General features: G+C 42.8%; 1 protein-coding gene and 2 long non-coding RNA genes across 5 annotated transcripts in view; 2 read left to right on the forward strand and 1 right to left on the reverse strand.

Annotated features, from left to right (window-relative positions):
* Positions 1–9,039, reverse strand: part of BASP1 (brain abundant membrane attached signal protein 1) — a 72,050-nt gene extending 63,011 nt beyond the window's left edge. Inside the window, exon 1 of one of the 2 annotated variants that reach the window (XM_075125431.1) lies at positions 8,844–9,039. The gene's annotated coding sequence lies outside the window, so the exon portion shown is untranslated. The remainder of the gene's footprint in view (positions 1–8,843) is intronic. The other variant, XM_075125432.1, reaches the window with a different exon arrangement.
* A 67-nt stretch (positions 9,040–9,106) lies between these two features.
* LOC142071101 (uncharacterized) lies at positions 9,107–16,163 on the forward strand. Of its 2 annotated transcripts, none has more exons than XR_012667076.1 (3): positions 9,107–9,890; positions 10,163–10,393; positions 13,861–16,163. It is a non-coding gene; the product is annotated as an uncharacterized LOC142071101 (long non-coding RNA). The 2 variants fall into 2 exon arrangements; XR_012667077.1 differs by having other exon boundaries at positions 9,107–9,885.
* A 1,026-nt stretch (positions 16,164–17,189) lies between these two features.
* LOC142071102 (uncharacterized) lies at positions 17,190–23,636 on the forward strand. Its single transcript, XR_012667078.1, has 2 exons — positions 17,190–18,964; positions 23,524–23,636. It is a non-coding gene; the product is annotated as an uncharacterized LOC142071102 (long non-coding RNA).
* The last annotated feature ends 62 nt before the right edge of the window (positions 23,637–23,698 follow it).

Here is a 23,698-nt window from a genome sequence, read left to right on the forward strand (position 1 = left end):
TTGGAAACAAGCTACCAACTGCGGGAAGTGACCTTCACCACAAGAGCTTTAGATGTTATGCCTTAAAGGACTCTGTCAATACTGTACACTGTTCAACAAAGTTTGAGTTGCTATGAGGAACTCTGCACTTCTCTTTCCATAACTATCAATAGTTTGTTTATATATGCGTTTGTCAGGGACTGACTCATTTAGAGAAGAGCATTGACAGCTGAACTTTCAATCACTTCATAATTACTCAAAGGCCTATGAAAAAAGCTACTGTGCTGTTCATTTTCTGGAGCTATTCTAGTGACTTTGTTCAATGTTCTATGAATTCTATGGGGGAACAGGATAGCTCAGTGGTTTGAGCATTGGCCTGCTAAACCCAGGGTTGTGAGTTCAATCCTTGAGGGGGCTATTTAGAGAATCTGGGGGAAAAACTGGCAATTGGTCCTGCTTTGAGCAGGAGGTTAGACTAAATGACCTCGGTCCCTTCCAACCCTGATATTCTATGACTACATTTTTATTCTATGAATAGAATCTCTTGAGCACCTTCTAGTGAACTACAATACTGTCTGGGCCTGCCAGCAATTACTGACATCAGTTCTGGAAAATATATTGTTCATTGGGACCCCGCAATTAAGGTGGGGCAGCTGGGCTTAAAATTGGATCTTCCAGTTTTCTATACTGAGATGATAGGATGTTCCTCAACTCCAGCATCCTAAGAAGCAAGAGATAGCATTTACAGGAAGGCCCTCTACATAAGAATTAATTAAACCGGTAAAGTAATGTATTCACACAAGCTACATTCCAGGTTGTTTGTGGGTGAGCCTACTGAGATCTCTATACTGTAAATTGCTCCTTTAATATGGAAGAAATCTTTCTGGAGGTAGGAATGTGGAGTGAGAAGGGGACCAGGCCCCCCAGACTCTCATATCCACAGGAAGGACTATACCAGATCCATAGAGATAAGTCATCTACATGGATAACTTGTATCTCCAAGCTGCTCAGCTGCACGCTCTTCATTCCGGCAACATGGCTTTGGCAGTGCCATGCTGCCATTGGCTGGGCCCCCGAAGGTGCTCAGTAGAACCCATGGACTGGATGCAGAGTGTGTTAATGCTATTAACAGCTGCATTAAATCTGACCCCAAAATCTAGCCAGTCCAAAGAGAACATGGAATGTGACCAGTGGCCTGCTCTTTACTGCCCCAAGACCTCTCTCCACAAACCTAGTCAAGCAGCTTCTGCGCAGAATCATAGAAGGGCTTCTGCAATGTGCCAGGGAAAAAGAGAATGCCACAAGGCAGCACTACACCACATCACCACCCTTTCAGCATTGGTAGTGAAGAAACCCATAAAAGGACAGTCCCGGCCAAAGTTACTGCATGCACACTGCAAATGATTGGTCAGCAGCATGCTCCCATCTCCATTCTCCCTCTTAGGTTATGGTAGAGACGAAGTAGCTGTATAAAGATACAGGATCTTTATTTCCAGTCTTTGAAGCAAAACAGAAAATGCGTCCCAGTAAGCTGGCAGACATGAAGAAAAAGAGAAAAAGCAGAGATCCACAGGAAACTGTAGCCCATGCCCCAGCCAGGCACATATTCCCAGCCGTGGCAGCATGGGCCATGCCTACTCTGAGTGCGTGCACAGAACTGATGCTGCTCTAAGTAGGACGCCCTTACCCTGCCAGCTTCAGTCTGCACAAGAGCCATACTGTTAGAGCATCTATTAACTAGGTCGTCCCCATTTACCTCAGTCACATTAGGAAAAGGCAAGAATACCAGAGGGACTGCTTTCCCCTCTGCACATTCTCTCCTTCCTCCCTATCCAGTGTAATTTTGCTCCCCTCAGAACAAGCATGAAGCAAATAAGTCACTCACAGCAGTAATCAACTAACACACACATTTGGCAATAGTTGCATACATTTTCCTGTCAACAAAATAAAAACAAAAAAAATTGCTTTGAGGTATTTGTGGGCAATTCCTCAGTACATCAAGCATTTGCCCAGTAAACCCCTTAATAACAATAGTGAATGGGGCTTTGTCCTCTCTCCATTGGTGAATGTCCATTGCCAGTTCAGTAGCAATTTATACTATCGTGCTTTCTCTCACAATTATACACTTCTCTGCTTTGAGGAAGTGTTAATATATCTCAGAGTTTGAAAAAGTATGCCTCTTGCACTCCTGGGTATCTGGGACAGACGAGGTGGATCTGGGTGCTGCAATTTGGTTTCAGTCTCTGACATGCTGGCTACCCATTCGTAATGCTCTGCACTTCTACCTCCCAGTTGATGATCACATTCTGCATATTTACTAAGTAGTGCGATACTAAGGAAAGATCTGTAGCAGCCCTGTTATCGTTAGTCTGTTGTGTCTGTAGATTTGTTTTGTTTCCCCTCTGTGCCCCATAGCCATTTTAGCTTTGTCTAGAAGGCGATCACATATTGCACCTTGCTATTTGAACACTAATTTGATTCTCAACTGGTCAGTAATTCCAACATATAATGTTGAACACAGGCCCCTATTTCTACATTTTCATCAAGGCACCAATTAAATAAAACGAAGAGTTACAACTGTCAATTTAGAATTTTTTGTGAAAGTATAAGGCCTTACGCAACCAGGAGAGTCCTCCCTTTGAGTATTTTACGGTTTACTTAAATGTAACTTGGATATTAGTCACTGAATTTACTACTTTCACATAAGGCAACTTCTATTTTTCACTTAGTGCTGATTGCACATGTTTTTGCCATTAAAATGAATCCTTGTTAAGGAAGCTTTACAGGATTTATATTGTAGCCACTTGACTTTTGCCAGTAGTTGAGAGTCATGCTTCAATGGAGCATTATAGTACCTTCTATTCAGAGCAACTAAAGTCACTATAGTTGTTATTCTAACACATTATCAGTAATTATTCTGTAATGAAATACCTGTAGAATGAGGGAAGAGGGGAGGTGAAAATCTGATTATCCTATACATTTAAAAGTTTCAGTGTTAGTGCTGAGTCCCTTGAGACTATGCCTATAATTAATTAATATTGAAACTCCCTTGGCCAGAGCCCATGGTATGCAGCACCAAATGAGTGCTGTTCTCTGAATAGCTAGAGGAGAAATTCACATACAGTTAGTTACAATTACATAGAGTTAGTTACAAAAGGATATCCAACTTCCTATGTGGTGGACACAACTAAGATGAAAAATCCCAGGATCAGCAGAATAGCCTCACATAAACCATGTGACACTTATGTTTCCATCCTAAAGTTCAAACTATGTAGCATATAAGTGATAGTGCCATATGGCTTTCAGTTATAGTGAGGGTACACAGCAGTCTGCAGCCTAGAAGAAAGTTGGATAATATATGTATGCAAGCTAGCTAGATCCATTTTACAGAGCAGCGTATCAAACAGATCAAAAGACAGTACTTAGACAAGAAGGCCAATCTAAGTCAGAAGGATTTTGTTATTAAAACTGTTTCCCAAGAATTAAAGTCCATTAAATCATATTTGAGGTAGGAATTACTACACATCTTGCTCTCAGGCAAATTCTGACTATGTCAGATATTGAAAATTATATCTACTGATGTGCTGAACCTGGGGGAAGGGGGCAATTCTCAAAATCTACCAAATCACACTACTAGACAAATATATGAATAGAGACACATTTTCCAAATATAATCAGTTTCCATTTTAAAAATTGTTATGAGTTTTACATCAGAAAACCAACATCTACATGTTTGTACTAACCAAATTTCTCCATTTTGAAATAAGATGCTTAGTTGGCATCACTATTTTGAACCAGAAAGTTATGATTAGCAAGATGCTAAAATGCTGTAGGGTAGAGATGAATCTTAAGTTCTTTTCATTCTCCATAAGAAACATTTTAAATATTTTGTCTTGAAAGTATTTCCTAATTCATTAAGCTTCCATTATGTTGCATATGGTTTCTATTTTCAGGGCTTTAATGCTTTCAGGAATTACTTCTTTGACTTCTCTGGTTGTTGCCTCACTCGTATTCACACTGATTTGTTGGCTTATTCCTGGTCAGAGTCTCCCCCTTATTCTGTTTCTTAAACTCTGGTCAAGGAAGAAACTATTTCAACACATCTAGACTTTGGAACTGTCTTGGTCCTTTATGGTCCTCCTCTCTCTCTTCTTTGTGCAGGGAAGGGAAGACAGAACGACCTTGAAAAAACTAGGTAGTCATCACTTCTTTGTATTTGAACAATTAGTACGGCCATTTTCTTGCTTGGAAAACTAAGATCTAGCCTTTAGATTTAGAATGTATAGAAGAAATTACAGTAGTAACTAGAGACCTAAACCAAGATCCAGCTTCCCAAGGCCAAATGGATGCCCAAGAACGAATATGGATTTAGGAGCCTATCTTAACTCTTCTTCAAAATATAGCTTTCCTGATTAATTATGTAATATGAACACTGATGTTTCTAATAAACCTGAGCAACTAGCATTCTGTACATCTCAAGGAATCTTGTCTGATAAGACCAGTAAAGCCAAGATCATTGCATCAGTTACCAGAGTAGTCTCCAGTACATTACAGAATCTAAGCCATTTGGTGCTGCAGTTCATTTTTAGATGTTACTTCTCACATATTATTTAATTTACTAATGCATATTTTTATTAATGCCTATAAATATATACAGACATACATACATCTGCAATAAGACTGGATACAAGAACAAATATTCTAAGTAAGTCAAAAGATTCAGCATCCAAAGAGCAATGAAACTACACTGATCAAAAGATATCCTACACATCTACATTGCACCTATGAAATGCAAATTTGATTAGTGTATGTTAGTCTTAACCGTATAAATAGTTGATAACTGTTTCATCAGCTGATTTAGCCACTAAGCCGGAAGTAATCTTGCTAAAGACAAAGATAAATTGAGATGGGGAAGTTCTGCGGAAAGGTTTTTGTAATACTGGTGTTTTCAGTAAAGAATTGGCCAGTAAAAATGGTTGTTTTACAGTCACAGAACAGTACTTTTTAGACTAAATGTTGTCCAGCATGCAGAACTGTTGCAAGATTTCAGGGCTAGTTGTATTTGGGGAAAATCCACAAATGGAAGACAGGACAAATACATGAAGCATTAGTTGGATACTACAATTTATTCCAGTAGCTTCATGTTTAAAGGTGATATACACAAATATTTTCATAGAGATTTAGGAAGGTTCAAAATTCATAAGGCATGCATGCTCCTTATGTAATTTCAGAGTTACATTTTCAAGGTGTGGGGGAGGATAAAAACTGAAAGCTTCATTTCAGAAATAGTTAACAGGGATAACATATCACTTAACTTATTTGTTGGCACATTTGTTTAAACAAAACACTTTTAAACCCCCGGGGAAAACAAGCAAAAGCAAAAAAAAATACTGCACACAAAATACAGAACTGAATAGTCTCATGTTTTAGCCTAGATTTTATTTTAATGGGATTAAATTATGATATTCTCAGGGGTTCAGCTAGATACAAAAATGCTGTGTGGTGTGCAGTTCCAGCAGCAATGTACTAACAAATTCTCTGAATTACACAATCAGCTGTTTTATACATTAACGCACACCAAGAGAAGGAACCACCATGATTTTCCCCTCTCTGCATGGTGGGGTGTGTGTTTGTTTTTTTCCCCCAGACCATGGAATGTAGCTAACATTCTCCCTCTGAAACCGACACCCCTACATACACACACTGCTCATTCCCTAATCCAGCAGGGAGGAAGATCATAACGTCAAGCATCTCCTTGATAGGAAGTTCCAGTTCTGTACGAAACCATGGAGCGACAGGAAATGCAAGAACCTTTGTTCCTTTTCTCCCTCCCTATTCCCAGCTCCTTTGAAAGCCAGTTGTATTAATTCGTTATTACTATTGTATTTTCCTCCCTCCTCCTCCCACTCTATATTAAGCACCAGAACCAATTGACAGAGGCTGCTGATAGAGGTACTTCTGGAAACTCCATCTCTGCAGCTGACGCGGCAGCCTCGCTCACACAGCTCCCCGCACCCAGCCTCCCGCTGCTTCTCCTGCGAGACTTTTGTTGGAGGAGGTGCGGGGGGGGGGGGGGGAGAGCAGTTGTGCTTAAAAATCGTCTGCGTGTCTGAAGTCTGTTCAGCCCTGTAGGTAGTGTGTCCGGCATGCGTCCCTCCGCCAAGGCGTACACAGGCTCCCCTCAAATTCAAAGGCTCTGATAATGGCCAGTGCCTCTGCCCCCGCGCCCCACACACCAGGGCCCTTCATGACAGTATTAAAAGAGTACGAAGTAATCATCCACTGGGGACAAGAGGGCTGGGAATGTGAGATTTCCATTCCAGCCAATGCTCATAAGCGAGGTTGGAGGAGAGGTAACAAAAGCCACAGCCAAGATCGGGTTTGGTGAATGACCGCGGCTTGGGGACGGGGGTCGCCTACAACGAACTGGTTTTGGCAGAAGCTGATCATACAGATCCTCTCGCTCTGTGGCTGGAGAGACACGTCGCCTAAAAGAGTCTAATTTGCAAAGCCTATAAGATCTGCACCACCTCCAAGAGTTTTCCACCAGGAAACAATCATAGCCTACATCGTCATCCTTGACCAGAGCGTGTTCTGAGGAGACGGGAAAGAGAAATACCAGATCAGATGTCAAGACGCGACAATCTGAATGAGAGAAAAATGTCTCATAAAAATCTCAGTAAAACAGAGGGAGGTGCTTGAGGAGACGGCCTTAAAAACCATGAGAGTCTCGCTCTTGATGGAGTCTTGGTAGGATCTGTCACAGCAAGGGTCCCCCGCCCCCGCAGCATGGCTGCTGCTGCTTCTTCTTCTTTTTTTTTTTTTTTTTTATAAACAAGATGGTTAACGTGGAATTTAACTGCAGTAGATAAATTAAACCCACTTAATCGTCTTCAGCCACGAGGACTCACAAATGGATCTGCCTCATTAGAGTTGCTATATAATACCCCTTTGTCTACGAGCTGGCCAGACAGCAGTTCCCACAAGAACCTGAATAATGGGAGAGACAGGCCAGCCGAATAGGGTTACCCCATTTGCAGCACAGACCTCGAAAGGCCATTTTGCTAGAAGGTTTACAATGCAAGGATAGCTAATTCTGCAAAACCCGCAACCTCATTTTTCATGGTCACTTTTTCTCGATCAAAATTTGGGAGGCGAGAAGGTTGCCCCCACCGAAAACATAGGTTTAGTACCATTAAAAAAATAAACCAGTAAAATTCTCTTTAGTATAACAATGGCGTAGTTACCAGGATAAAAAAAAGTACATGGAATTGGAGGGGTGTGTGATTTATTCCCTCTTTAAATTCTCCAATAAGAAAAAATTAAGATCCTAGCAAAATATTATGTTATTTAAAACATTATTTGAGCTCGTGGGAGAGGAATGTCCTGGGGATTAAATCTACAAACATCCTGGCTTCCTTGTGTATATTGCAACATCTCTGAATGCCTTTGTTCCATTGATTCTGATATGAGCTTGATTAATGATGGAGAGATCTTTCTGACTTGTCCCTCTCTCCACACCCTGCTCTCTGGCGCATGCGTGAGGCAAAGACAAAGGAATAGGTAATTACAGTACAATTTCATTCATTTTGACTGCAGTATTGCTCTGTTAGCAAAGACAACCAATACCATGGGGTTTATTCACACCCACCTGATGTGGTAGACTGGTTGTGTGTGTGTGTGTTGGTATTAGTCCCTAAAAACACAATAAAGACATCTGTAACTTAGTTGCGAGAGAGTCCCTCATTGTAAATACATATTGTAGGTGAGGTGATCCTTCCCTGCATCATAAGGGGTTGATGGAGAGAGAGAGAGAGAGAGAGAGAATAAGGCAAAAAAAAAATTACATGGACATGTAGCCTTGACTGGGGGGAATAAAAGATCTGTTGGAGTACAGAGAAAGCATTCGATGCATATTCATGCACATTTATTGAAATACAGGCTGCATTAGGAGAGGAGGGTTGGGCGCGGGGGACACGTCTGGTTTGTTAGCTGCAGCCCAGACAGAACTAACGCTGCTAAACCTCCAAAAATTTGCATAAAGCATTGACAAGTCTGGGGATTAAAATTGTTGCCGCGTATGCTGTCATTTTCAAGCACACCCGTGATTGTTAAAGCAATAAGCAAGCTCTTTTAGTGCCTAATCAAGAACAATCACATTGTTAAAAGCTACAATAGGCTAACTGGCTGAGCTTCCATTTAAAAGGATTTAGTTCCCAGTTAGTGAGGGTTTGCATCAAGATTTATATTTTAATCAAACACATTCCCTATCTCGTCCTATTCCAAAAGCCAAAATGCCCCACAGGTAAAACAGAAAACCATCTTTCCAAATCTAGGACATTGCCCTATTATCAGCTATATGTTATCTCGCTATGGTGTCTCTTCGCCTCCTCCCCTCCATGTTCTTAACATGGATTCATTTTCTTCTCTATGTGCTTCATTTCATGAGTAGGTTTGGAGGGGTGTTGTTTAAAGCAACCTTCCTGAGAAAATTCAAGCCACTAAAAATTACGCAGTATTACAAACACCCTGTTCCCCCACCCTCTCTCTCTCTCACACACACACACACACACCACAAAGCGTGGTAACAGGCATTTCAAAGTAAGGACTGGATTTTAATCCATTTTTGAGCCTCACATGAATTCATACGTTCTCTCCTTTTCGAGGAATAGAACCCTTCACGGCGTGCCTGATAAGAGATGGGTGTTAAAGCACCTCCCAATCTGCTATTCTTTCTCCACTGGAGCGGTTTAAAAAAATAACTCCTTTCCCCACATTTGAGACAGATCTAGACAGAAAAGAATCAAATGCAAAGCTCGTGGTGTCGTCCACGGAAATGGCATAAGTGAGACGCTGCTTCTTACCTTTTTTATATTTTCCTCTCTCCCCTTGTGTGTGTTTGTGTGCTCTGGTGTCACAGGGAGAGTCCTAGGTAGCCTAGCGCCGCTTGGCTTGGGCTGAGTTGGTGTGTGGCTCTCCCCTGCTCGCTTGCTGGGACTGGAGTGACTAGTGCTTGTTGGAGCAATGCCGCCGCCGCTGCTACTGCTGCTGCCTCTGCATTTCTCTCTCTCTCTCCCCCACCCCACCCCACCCCCCTCTCTCTCTGTGACAGTCTGTGGGCAGTTCAAAAGCCACACGCACTCTCATTTATTTATTTATTTAAGAAGCTCGTAGGCAGGCGAGGTGCTTGCCCACGCTCACGCGTAGGGGGCGCACTGACCCAAGGTTTTAAATATAGGCTTGCACGCTAGAGGAGGATTTGTTGGGAAGGTGCATAACCCTCTTTTTCGTGTAAAATTATAGGATCCCAGAAAGGATCCCGGCGGTGGGTTGTTCGGATCCGAGGAACCATTCCTCCTGCCCAAAGACATCTCTAACAGCCCGTCTCCCGAGAGAGAGAGAGAGAGAGAGAAAAGGTGGGAGGCAGGTGCCCTTTGCGAGGAAGCGAAGCTGTTCCTTTCCAGCAGCAGCAGCTCCCACGCCACTTCCAACACAGGATTTACATCTTGGAGACATCAACAAAAGAGCCTTCCACCCTGCGCTTGTGCGGCAGACCGGCCAGCAGCTCGCAGGGGCACACGCCGATCAGCGGACTCCTAAAGTTAGGCGCAGCTCGGCAAACCTTCGCGGGAGGTTGCATGGTGATGTTGGGAGCCGCGATGGGTCCGTTCAGTTGCAAGCTGGGCTGCCTGCCTCGAGTGTCACCTTTTCTGGAGGAGAGTAAAGAAGCCCGGTGTGAGGGGGCATCCCGGGGAAATGGGGAGAGCTCTAACCAGTCGTGTATTCCATTAACAAGCTAAGGACCAGGTCTGGCCTTTAAAGCCCACTCGTTTCTCAAGAGAACGGAGAGGATTTTACTCCATCGCTCCCGCAGTTGACGAGCTAGCCCGGAGACCGCAAGTTTCTGTAAGGTCTGACCCCTCGCCACAGTTCCGGTCATGTTCAGAGCTTGCAGCGACCGTAGGGCGATCCTGCCCTCGGATCATACCCCCTAGCCCCCCACGAAAACGAAGGCCACACGCCTTCTGGGAACTTCGGGTTTCCCCAGGACCCGAGTTGGGGAGGGGGGAACAACTTTATTTACAGTTTACGCAGCTGTTTATTTGATTAAGGGTCTACATATCAGTGAAATTGCTACCGAAAAAAAAAACCAACCCTATTTACCCGATATTTTTATTTGCAGCACTTTGACGCCCTCTGCGCCTTAAAAGAGGTCAGGACAGTTTGTAAATACAAGTAACGGGATAGGATTAGCTACAGCGTTGATGAGTAGATCTTGCGATCTAGTGAAAGGGAAGAAGAGTCTTGACACCGTAAATCTGGATCCGTTTCACTGAACAAAATTTAAAAGTCGTGGCTGGGGCATCTCCTCTGGGGGACTGACTGCTTCATAGTCACGCAGTGGAGTTGACAGGTATGCCAAAACTTTGAAAGGGAGCAAACCAAAATATTTTCTTCCACTGACTTGAAGGCAAAAAGAATAAATATCTGAGTACACCAGACTAAACTAGCGGGTTTGCTGCAGGGATAGGATTTTATATGCAAGGAGACCTACTTCTAGTGAACTCTAATACAGCGGGACTTGTTTTATAACGTAGTAAAATGAATTGTTTCTGGGAACCACGAGGTACACGTTGTGGCTATTAGGAACGTCTGATAAGTTTACTGTCAAGTTGAATGGAAGATGTCTGGAAGAGGATTCTACTTATATGTATATACAGCCCCCCGCCAAACACCTCGTACACAAATCAATAGACCACGCTGTTTATAGAGGAGCGCCTAGCTAGCAAACTAATGCAGTTCCCATTTTCCTGATATGAATACTTTGTAATACAAAAAGAAAAGGAGTACTGGTGACTAACCAATTTATTTGAGCGTAAGCTTTCGTGAGCTATAGCTCACTTCATCGGATGCATCGAATTTGTAATACAAAGAATTACATAAATACACTAGACTGGGAGAATTAGTGAGCACAAGCCAAAGCTAACGTGATAGCTAGCACTTGAGTATTATGCATAACATATTGTCTATATTTCAGGAGTAACGACGAGCCAGGGTTTTTGTAGAAATTCAAATACAACGATCTGTGTGCGACATGCAAATTTCCGCTTTCAAATTTGTCCTTTCAGGCTAGCTAATCTGCCTCTTTCAGTATGCAATAGTTGATGCCATTCCCGAACATTTCCAAAAATGGAAAGCGTCAAGAAATCCACACGTACTGTGTTGCTGGCTCGCTTTCATGTCGGGGACAGCAAGCCCCAGAGAAGGCGTGATTGGAATATAGATCCACAAGTTACCATAGAAACTAGAGAGAGAGCCTGCATCGGGATTAAGAGCTGCAAATTCACAAGAATAGGGCTTGTGGTTTCCTAGTAGCTGTTCTTATCAAGATAAAAAATGCTGCCTTCTTCCTATACAGTGATTAAATGGTTTTATTAGCTTAACAAACCTCTATATTCAAAGTCTTACCATAAATCAGTGTTTAACTAATGCCACCCTTAATATCTTTAAGCCTGTAAACCAAGAACAATTTAGTACTTGTAAAAATGTCTTCTGACAGCTTCCAATGTGTACAGTTAAGGAGATTTCTTACTAACCTTTAAACCTTTTTCAGACAGTATGAAGGCATTGCAGTATACTCTCTCTCTCACACACACACACACACACACACACACACACACACACACACACACACACAGTCTTCCACCAAGCAATCATTTGCAATTTAGGTAGGGTGAAATGGCAAAATACTGTAATGTAAAATGGCTTTTTGACACCTTTCTGCATTCATTTCCATTCACTGCAGAGCCTTGAAACCAGTCTGTTTGGTTAAGGGAGGCTGGTTAATTGGTAACAAGAGCTGAAATTTAGGATCATGTTTCAAAATGAGAAGGGATTTTCCACCAAGTTAAAGCAGCAGTTCCAATATAAGTTAGGTTGGAGTTAGGTACAATGACACTGCAGGAACGGTTATGTTGACAAAGCAGACTAATATTCTCCTAATGCCCAGCAGAATTTGTCAAGAAAGAGAGTGAGACAGCATGGTTGAATTTGGTGCCCAATTGCAAGGGCCCAATGTTGCTTTTCTCCACTCTCAAACATTTTGAGGTGTCCACTTTCGGGTGTATAGGGCCACTGTTGCTAGTGCTCACACACCTGTGTGTTCACCTGTGGCACCTGAACCAGAGTGCGACTGACTTAAGCCTGATCAGTTTCACCATTATTGCCCTGCTGAGATTCTGGAAGCACACCAGGCAAGAGTGACATTAAACAAGCTTGCATCAGTTACCCTGCTGCTGCACCTGTTTTGGACATGCCGTGTGCAGAAATCTGATGTTGAAGTAGTGTGGGGAGGGAGTGTGTATTAGATGGACAGGGAAACAAAAGTGAACTCCTTAGTTTTAGTGAGAAAATTACAGAACGAAAAATACTCAAACAGCCTCTTCTGAAAGAGATTTGGCCGTCAGGGTTTCATAAGAGATGTTTGATCAGATATGCTTATTCACATGGAGATCAGAAAAAGTAAAGTGGGGAAACTGAGGAAGAATTGCAGTGCCTTGCTACAATCCTTGCACATCATTTACACTCATCTATATATATGGGCAAAAACATAGGGTTCAATTCCCCTTTGCCCTCCATTTTGTCTCATCAGTTATACTTGTGCAGAGTGCCAAATCAGAGTAGTCCACTCAGAATGGTGGTAGCAATTTACATTGGCTTTGCACAGGCATAAATGATTATGCAAGAAGCAAGGCAGAGGAGAATCAGGCTCACAGACATTACACGTGTGTGTGTGTGTGTGTGTGTGTGTGTGTGTTTCTCCAAGTTATTTTTCAGTAGGATAAATACCATGTCCACAGGAGTACATAACTTCTGAACAGACTGATTTGAAGGTTGGTAGGTGGGACTCCTGCCTTCACCAAATCAGAGCACCACTAGTTCTTACATGCCTGCACATTCACGTATATGACCCTGAATCTACTCATGATTTTTAGGGTTAACAGGATTTGACCATGTATACACCAAAGGAAAATGGAGTTATGAGGTAAATATGCATAGTACTTCAAACTATTCCTCCTAAAGGCATACTGAACAGAGGAGAAAATGGAAGTCTGAAATGAAGTAACTTATTATAGGGGTTCTAGTGCAGATATGTATGTAACTGATATTTACATTGTAAGTACTGTATCTCTCTCACACACTCACACAATGGCCCTACACACCGAAATCTCTTTCGTGTATCATAGGCAAATGCATTAACAAACCTGTGCAGTCTGTTTAGCCAAAGAGGAGTGATTTTACTCTAAAATAGGGTGAGCAGATGTCCTGATTTTATAGGGACAGTCCCAATATTCGGGGCTTCGTCTTATATAAGCGCTTATTACCCTCCACCACCATCCTGATTTTTCACACTTGCTATCTGGTCACCCTACCCTAAAATGTGTTAAACTGGCCAGAGTCATGTCAAATTCATGGACCTCTCAACATCAGCAGGGTGATGACCTTACAGTTATTAATAAATAGCCTGAGATACTATAAATATGGAGAAAAAGCAAAATACTGAATTTTGAACTAGAACTCCAGATTCTTACGTTACAATTTGTGTAATTTCCTCTGCAAGCCCTGGGTCTTTAGAGAGGGATTTAAGGAAAAAGTTCTTTAAGAAAATTTCTCATCAGTCATAAAAGGTATCAAATTTAAACTCTCTTACTTGATATGGTGTCAAACTTGTGTTGTGAGTTATTGGCAAGGGGATCCATTTTCCAAGTCAGATGGATGCCATTTGGGGGGTAATATGCTTTAACTGGTATATTACATAGAAGCAATTTCTCCAGAGTTGTTAGTATTCAAATCTTTATTTCTCTCTCTCCTTCTCCCCAGTGTATTTTACTGAGCAAGCTGGTTAAAAGAGCACATAAAGAGGAAATGACTAATGGCAGTGACAACAGAGAAGTTACCTTTTTTAAAAAAAGGACGGGAGAAACATGGTTTTGTTGTGATCCAACCTCCCCTGAGAAGAGTCATCATGCCGTCCCTTTCACCTCTGCACCATGTGAAACCTACATCCATCGCTAGATTCATAAATTGTATGCTTAAGGCAGGCATTGTTCAATTAAAACAAACAAGTTACCTAACTCAGAAGAGAATCTAGGTTATTCAAGGAGTTACAAAACATGCATTTGGCCTATGTTTCACAAAGTGATGTTCTTTACTTTTCACCTGGGATAATTAAATCCAGTGAGCAGCCAGTCCTTAATCAATTTTGGTTTCAGGTTCTCATATGCTTGCAAAAAATTCTCATGAATAAACAACAGGTGCATTGTGAAACATGATATGCTGGCCAACAAGTATAATTCAATAGCATTCATTATTTACAAAATCATACCATTTAAAGAGAAGACAGATGCCTTACATAGCAGTAGTGACTGTTACAGTCTTAGAGCACACTGACAAAGTAAGCGCGATATTTTTTCCAGGCTTGAAGAGATACTACAGTTCATAAGAATACACTCTTTATGAACTTCAGAATTTTAACAAATGGTTGTGTTTCCTGAGGACTTCATAAATGTCAATGTGCACTATTATCTACACATGCCATTTTCTTTTAAAAGAAAAAGGCAGTATGTATCATAGGAACTAGGAACACATAGGAGGGAGTGTTCAATATCAGAGTGCTCCAGAAGAGAGCAGAAACCATGAATACTCCAAATAAGAATGAGGTAATATCTTTTATTGAACCAACTTCTGTCGGTGAGAGAGACAAGCTTTCAAGCCACATGGAGTTCAACAGAAGTTGGTCCAATAAAAATATATTACCTCCCCAACCTTGTCTCTAATATCCTGGGACTGACAGGGCTACAACTACAGTGCATACCCCAAATAAGAATGACATTCTCAGAGGAGCTTAAACTGAAAATGGATGTCAATTTCTCTTAAATCCCTTGCTTCTTACTGCAAGGTTGCTCTATTCACAGAACATGTTTAAGTGTTCACTTCAGGATATCACTATAGTTGCAAGGCATATGATTTAATACAGTAAAATTGTGATTGTCCAAACCTCCCTTTTCAAAGGAACTGCCTGTTATATGGCTCCCTATTCATAGAATATCAGAGTTGGAAGGGACCTCAGGAGGTCATCTAGTCCACCCCCCTGCTCAAAGCAGGACCAGTCCCCAATGTTTGCCCCAGATCCCTAAATGGCCTCCTCAAGGATTGAGCTCACAACTCTGGGTTTAGCAGGCCAATGCTCAAGCCACTGAGCTATCCCTCCCCCCTATTGTGCTACTGGTTCTCCCAGTACAACTCATGTAATCAAGTTTTATTGGGTTTATTATGTAAATCATCCAACACTGGCTTTTAATTTTTAATCAACCCACTATCGTTAAACATTTGTAAGTTTATCAGCTGCGACCTCTAGAGGGTGCCCTGAGCTTCGAGTTTGGAAGCTCTATTTAGGCTCACAGAAGGTCAGTGATGTTCTTTTCTTCAATCTGAATTCAGAATCCCACAAGGAGTGGGAGAGATGCTATCTTGGAGTTCCCCAAATTGTGAGACACCTTGTTACCCCTGTCTCAGCAAAAGGGGGACTTGCTTGCACTTAGCTCCCTGATACTAGCAGTCTGTCAGCCATCCAAACAATCTCCACAGAACTCCGCCAGCCCTTACTTTGCCTTGCAGGTTAACAATAAGTGCACCCCATTCCTTGAACCCCTCTGAAAGTGTCCCGCTATAGTATCCAGCCCATCACACACACACACACGGAAATTACCAGGTAAACTGTCCCCAGAGAGACTGTGTACAGTACATGTCTGGCACAACTCAGTGTCAGGTCTTTTATAACATTACAGCACTGAAATATATTTATAGTGGAATACTCATAAGTTTATTATCAAAGGTTTAAGTTTTAAGAGACAGCGAGTAAAGATAATAAGTGGAAACAGAAATGGTTACAAATATAAAACAAAACTTATAATGCAATCCTAGCCCTACACTTAACAAGGATTATGTTTCCTAATTAATAAAGGAGATTTTCTGCCAAGGATTCAGTCCTTGACAAAGCTGTTGATTTCCAGTCAAAGTTAGGATCCAAACTTCCATGAACGGAACACCCCACACCCTTCAAAGGGTTTCCCCTTTGTCTTACTTGTCTCCCAATTATAGTTCAGTAAACCTTTGAAATGCTTTCCTGTTGTTTGTTCTTTGGTGAACTCTTCCCTGTTGGAGGGAAGCTTCCATTGTATTGACTTACAACCAGACAGAGATATACATCTTATCTCCTGCCTGAAAGAAACCTGTTTGTCAGCTCTGCTTGGGGGACAGTTTCTAAACCTATCATCAGTACCTACATATTACTCCTTATGTATCATCTGTGCATACATCTCACAATAATTATGAGGATCAGTCTGACATAAGCTTTTATTAGATACCTCACTTGACCCTCTTTGGATAAATACTATGAAAGCAATGTGTTGAGTGTAGTGAGTTTATCAGGTCTCTCAAGAGTTGCTGACAAAGAACAGTGCTCATTTTGTGTGATGCACTCAGACAATCAGATAATGCAGAGAGTGACATAATGTAACACGGTCGTAGGGAATCTAGTATAGTCTTACAGCAGTACACCCACCGCACAAAGGGAGTGGGGGGGACAAAGACTAAAGAACTTTAGGGATTTGTTCCTCCCTCCTGTACTTCAAAATTAGAGCCCTACCAAATTCACGGATGGCTGTGAAAAACATGTCACAGACCATGAAATCAGACCTCTCCCATGAAATCTACCTATTGGTGGGGCAGAGCTGGAGGCACTCCAGCTGGGGGTTCCTACCGTTCACCAGGTTCCAGCCGCTCGTCTTCCTGGCTGGGGAGGGATGGGACTTCCACTTCCCCTGCATGGCTGCTCTTCATGCAGGGAGATCATACCCACCTCTGGGTACCTCCCCCAGCTACAGGAAGCTCTGTGGCTGTGCTGCCTTCAGAGTCCAGCTCTGAATAGGGCCCTATTCATAATAGAAGCAGACACAATGACGGGTTGGAGGGCAAGATGGTATCTCATAGGTTGAATAATCACAATTGAATAACCTTGGGGGAAATGGGCAGGGAGAGCGAGGGAAATGGAAGCTAACACACCTGGAAAATTAAAGACTAACGTGTGCTGAGTATACTGCGGGGGGGGGGGGGGGCGGGGGGAGCATGACAAACCAAGGAGAGGCCTGGCAGAGCCAATAATTGCCTCTTTACTGGTTTTGCAGGATAGTTTTTTACTTGTTTTCCTTTATTACACCTGGGAAAGCTACTTTTCTCAGCTAATTAGCTAGAGGGCATAACTGAGAGCATGCCAGGCACTTGCTTTGTCAATTAGCACTCCATCTTCTTTAAAGAACGATATGCAAATTGAGGACACCTGGCCAAACCAAACACAAACCCACGCTTGCAGGCCACTCTCCCTTCCGTAACCCTGCTACAGTCTAACTTCTGACAGTCAGCACAGCTGGGACAGCATGGATTGCTTTGCTCATAGCCCCCACTCGCTTTCTTTGCTACAGCCTAATCTGCAAAGGTGCTGTAGTTTACACACACATACACTCAACTTGCAAGTAATGGAAGTGTGGAGGGACAGGCAGGGGTCAGCAGGAGAAGTGCTAGGGAAGCCTTAGGCTACATGGTTTGTTTTCAGTTACATTGAAAAGCCACTGGTGGCAGCTTAATGCCCCCTGGGAGCTTTAAGAAGATGCCAAGAAAATACAGCTGTTGCCTAACCATAATTGGGAGAGAGTGCAGCCTTAGTCTGCAGCACACGCCTCCTGGAGCTTGCATGCTGAGGAACCACTGATGAGCAAGCTTACCTGAAACAGACGAACAGCAGTGCTAGGAGGTACAGATGTCCGGGTGAGGGTGGATAGCAGGCCCTGTAATAGGAAAGGGAGCTCTGACTCTGCTGCCCATCTCTCATACAGCAGCTCACTGGCCTTTCCTAAATCCTTTCCCATCAGTCCACTATTTGCCCCGCTGCCCAAGGCCCCTCCCTCTACAAAACACCCTACCCAATTTGCAGCTGTCCTCCCCAGCCAACCCCCACCAGCCCAGCCACAATGGAATCCCCCAATCCTCTTTGCCAGTCCTTTCCCACTCCCATTCCCCCAACCTATACGCCCTGGTCACTACCCCAGTCCAGCAGTCCCATACTTACTCCAAACCCCTCAACTCTTCCCTCCAGGATTCATCATCCCCTTTATATCTTCAGCTCCTCCTTTGGAGAACAAACCCAACTCCTTGTTACCTTGTGCTCCCCCTTCTCACCGTAGCCACTTTATGTTTCTGATTTTATACTTAGGCTGTAAACGCTTCCAGGCAGAGCCCTTCCTCTGCTCTCACCCCCCTTGAATTGCAGCACATGCCAGTTCCTCATGAGACCCCTTATCACCCATCTTCATCCACACTGAAGTCCCCTGAGGTCTCCTCCACACCCCCGTATGCCTATTTCCTGCCTCTCCAGTAATATTTTTCTTTCCTCTCCTCTTTAGTGAATGTCTCCTCATGTCTTTGATCAGTACTGGCAATCAGTGGCAGGGGCTTGCAAACGGTGAAGGTTTCTTCCCTTTTACTCCTCAGTTTCACTCTGTGGGGAAAGAGCAGAAATGCCTGGCAGAGGTCAGCAAAAACAAAGAGATGAACGAATGTCCAGTGGCCGTTCTTCCAGATGTTGGAAAGAGGGTAGCGTGGCAAGAGAAAAAAATCGTTCCCCTTCCGATTAGATTATGGGTGATCAGAAATAAAAACTAAAAAAGAAGCAGCCCATCACCGTTCCAAGCCAAAACTGTGCATCTGTCAATTCCGACGGCACCATCTGCCTCAGCGGCCTGGCATCTGGAAGATCCTTCATTCTGAGCAACTTGCAAAGGCATTTCCACGAATTGGCCACAAGGGGGTGCTTTCAGTTCATCATATGCTTCAGGCAGAAGCCTTTACTTCTTGCTTCACCGAAGGAAAGGTAGTCAATTCTCGTACCATTTTCACTCATGCTGAGATTTCCTTAAGTAATGATGACCATTTTTCCTTTTCCATATGATGATCAACACTGCACTGCTGTTGGGATTTCAAAGGTCAATGCACCACTGCTAGTAGTCTGCCACTCCATTTTATGAAGAGGATTTTAAAATGCATTAAAAGTCCAATTCACTGTTGACCTGCACTTCATGCAGTCATTTACACCAGTGCAAAATTGGACTGGGAGTAAAACCCTATTCTAATCTGATTCCATGTACACCTACTTTGCACAAGTATACCTAATTACCCCACATTCAGGACACTGATGAGTGGGGGCCCACAAAGCTTAAAGTATGGGGGAGGTATTTTTGAAAGCTTTGTATCTGACACATTTTGTATTTTTTAGTCATTACTGGGGCTTGTTCGTAAAGCAGTGGGGCTCAGCCTTAGCATAACAGCAACACAGCTCATAGCACAATGTGATTTTATAAGAGTGTTGCCTGCAAATTCCTGTGAAAAGTTCTTTGGCCCAGATCCTCAAGGATATTTAGGCTCCAAGCTTCAATGGAAGTTAAGAGCTTTAATACCTTTGAAGATATGGCCTTTGCCTTTCTATATGTTTGTAAGTGCTAAGCACATTTTGGGCACTATTCCAATATATATATATATACACAAAATTCCATTCTATTTAGGTTCTTATATCACACCCATGAGTGGTATCTGACATCTAAGTAATTCCATCATAAATCTCTCCACTTTATTACACAAACACTCGATGACTGATTGACAGGCCAGAGGAAGGAGTATGTGATTTTTATTAATATAACATCAGAAAAGTCTGCAGGGACTGGCCCTATTTGCCTGCTCCATTCCTGGAAGCAGAATGTTTACATATACAAGTATCCTTGTTCCAATACGGCTAAAGCCCAAATTCTGAAAAAGAGCACACAACCTGAATGTGTGAGCCACTTAGGTCATACATGTACTTGGGGCTGAAGAAGGCAACCCTCAGCCCCAGTCTGCTGTAGTGGACACCCTGTGGTTACTACTGCATAGTGTGGACAGGAAGAACACCCATAAGCTGCTGCTACTGCCCCTCTACATATCTTTGTAGGCCAATAGATCCACAGTTTGTGGAGCAAACGACCATGCCCCAGTGTGTACCCACAGTGCCTGGGCCTGGGCCCCATCCCCTTTCTTCCCCACCCCTCCTTCTGTGCTCCCGTGGACTGCTCTTCCAGAGTGATTGGCTTTGTGCCATTCAGGAGACTGCCATGTTCAGTGATGTGGCCTCTCTAGATTCAGGTCCATATCTAGGGTTGCCTACTTTCTACTTTCTGAAAACTGGACCTCCCCTGCTCCACCTCTTCCCCCAGGCCCCACCCTCTGCCCCACCTCTTCCCTTTAGGCCCCGCACCCACTCACTCCTCCCCCTTCCCCCGTCACTTGCTCCTCTCCCCGGCCTTCCTCCTCGCTGGATCCTTTCCACCTCCTTTTCCCCTCCCTCCAGCTGGGATCCCTCTGCTCCAGGGCTGGGATGGGAGATGCAGCCTGATGTGAAGCCTGCTGTCTGCCTGCCCATGAGATGCAGATAGGAGTTGGCCCCAGCTGAGCAGGGGCTGGCATGGTTTGATGACCCAGTGCCTCTCTCCACCCTCGGTAACCAGACTTCTGGTGTCAGGTCAGTATGTTTGACTGGACACTGACAGGTTCCCTTTTCAACTGACTTTCCGGTCAAAAATTGGACACCTGGTAACCCTATCCATAGCCCAGTGGAACCACATTTGTTCCACTGTACTATGGGCCTTTCATAGTCCCTATATAGCATCAAGGCCCTGAATTTGCAAACACTGATGCTCATGCTTTACTTCATGCACATTAGCAGTCCTGCTGAAATCAACGTACCTGTTCACACGCATAGAGTTAAGCAAGGGCAGTGTTTGTAGGCCTAAGTGATTCAAAAGATCTGATTTTTGTAGAATTCAGTACCCAAGGGGGAAAACAAGGATATACCATACATCCACCTAGGGAGGAAACCAGCACAATGATTCATACTCTGGAATTCTGATTTTTGGTTTTAACCAATAAAAACCAATAAAACACCCCAAAACAAAAAAAAAAGTAATTAAATCAGTGTTTATCCAATAAATAGGAGCCTACCAAATGCACTGTCCATTTTGGTCAATTTCACAGTCATAGGATTTTTAAAATCATAAATTTCATGATTTCAGCTATTTAAATCTTAAAATTCACAGTTTTGTAATTTTAGGGGTCCTGACCCAAAAAGGAATGGGGGGGGTAACAATGTTATTGTAGGGGGGGTTGCGATACCACGACCCTTACTTGTGCACTGCTGCTGGCAGACGTGCTGCCTTCAGAACTGGGCAGCTGGGGAGAGGCGGCTGCTGGCCAGGATCCAAGCTCTGAAGGCAGAGCTGCCATGATATTGCCATCCTTCTTTCTGGACTGCTGCTGGCGGGGCACTGCCTTCAGAGCTGGCCAACAGCCGCCACTCTCTGGCCGCCCAGCTCTGAAAGCGGCGCAGAAGTAAGGGTGGCAAAACCATGATCCCGTCCTCTGCAACTCCCTTTTCGGTCAGGGCCCCCAATTTGAGAAATGCTGGTCTCCCCCATGAAATCTGGTCTTTTCTGTGCTTTTATCTGATACTATACAGATTTCATGGGGGAGACCAGATTTCATGGTCCGTGTTACGTTTTTCATGGTTGTGAATTTGGTAGGGCCCTACCAATAAACACAAGAAATAGTTAGTTGTATCTAAGGGATAGTCTACACACTGCAGAAATGCTGGGGGTGTGATTTCTAAAGGGCATTAATGTGTTGTGCATTAATTGATCTATGTAGACCCTGTTGGTGTACACTAAAGGTTCCCTAGTGTCTTTTAACGTAGTGTGGTTTGAAACAGTACTACGTTAGAGCACACTGGGAAATATTACCAAGAGATTACTCATTATAGTATATACAAAGATAAAGCCCTGAAAAACTCTGATTTTTGGACCTCTACATAAAACTCAAAAATTGCTAAAAAATAAGCTCCCCTGAAATGAAATGAATAAACCCTGGAAAACAGAGCCCCTATTCATAATGGTAGGGTAATTATTACAATTTACTAGCAATGTTGTTATATTTGAAAGTGCAATCTGTATTCAGGGGACTAGATTTTTTATGCCCCAGGTGTGTACGCATGCTTACACATTTTTTAAGGATCAATATATTTTGGGTCTGGTTTTCTTTTTATTTTCAAAAGCTTATTGTGGAGTAGTGTGGAGGATAAATACAAATCCTAAAACTGCATAGGTTGGGTTATGTTCAGGTATACAAAAATGACTGCAATTCATCACATGCAGAAACAATCCAGAACACCTAATTGGATGATGGGCCCGAACCAAACTTCCATATCGGAACACTTCTGAATACAAAGCCAAATTCTGATCCAAATAATGGAGTGAGTGGTATGAACAAAAAATGTGGATCCAAAACACCCTTGAACATTGTGGTGGCTGACATCTAGATCCCAAGATGCTGTGGTATTTCTGAATATATTATGCTTCTATGTAGTTATTTAGTCCATAGTACATGGTAAAACAAACAGCAACAGGAAAAAAATGACTAACCAAATCCTTTTGGACTTGCAAAATTCATAAAAGTTGCAGTATATTTATTTAGCATATTTAGAGAAGATCACATTATTCTTCATTTCTGAACAGCAAGAGAACTTCCTTCTGCATATTTGGAAAAAAGACAACGATATGTCCACGCATTTTGAACACCTGTCAGTTAATTGGCTCTTATGGTGGGCAGCTTCTCCACTGCCAATATTTAGGCTAGTTCCTGAAGTCCTGGTTCCATTTTCACTTAGTTTTGTCTTTATTGGACCCTTTGCCTGAGGAAGAACTGAATAAGGGCTTCAGCCTTTGGCATTTTGTCAACAAAGTTCCTTCCAGCCAAGAGTTAAAGAATGATCATGTCCTGATGTTGATCATAATCCTAACCCCACATTATACATGACCTGATCCTGCATCCACTAAAGTCAGTGGCAACAGTCCCAAGAATTTCCGTGGCACAGCTCCATATTGATTTATTGGATGAAATCTACTATCTACTTTAAGTATTTATATGGCCCCTATGATCTGAACACCTCACAATCTCTAATGTATTTATCCTTATACCACCTCTGTAAACTAGGGAAGTTCTATTATCCCCTTTTTACACATGGAGAACTGAGGCAGGCAGACTCAGGCCTAGAGGCTCAAAGATATTTAGGATCCTAGATTCAATTTATTTCAATCAAAGATAGGAGAGTAAATACCTTTGAAGATGTAAGCCTAAATGACTTGTCCAAAGTCACATAGGAAACCTGTGGTAGAGAAGGGACTTAAATCCTTGTTCTTTAAGTCCTAGGTTAGGGCCTGAACCACTGGACCATCCTGCCTATCTAGAAAGTAAAGTCCCCAACTGGAACACCTGTACTCTCAATGTAATATCAATGAGATTTGAACCATAATCCAAAATCCTGTTAAAACTGATGTTGTTTTCTTTATGTAGATTTTGCACATGTAGACTTCAAAGAGAGTTGGATCAAGACCTTCCTGTATAGCTACCTTGTGGACAGCATGACCTGTTCTGTATTAATAATAAAAGCTACCAAGTATAATTTACATGCTACTGAGATCAGTTTTTGAAAAAGTGACCTCTAATTTGTGTGCCTCCATTTTGCAGT

The sequence above is a fragment of the Caretta caretta genome, chromosome 2 (assembly GCF_965140235.1).
Source record: "Caretta caretta isolate rCarCar2 chromosome 2, rCarCar1.hap1, whole genome shotgun sequence".
NCBI classification, from domain to species: domain Eukaryota; kingdom Metazoa; phylum Chordata; order Testudines; family Cheloniidae; genus Caretta; species Caretta caretta.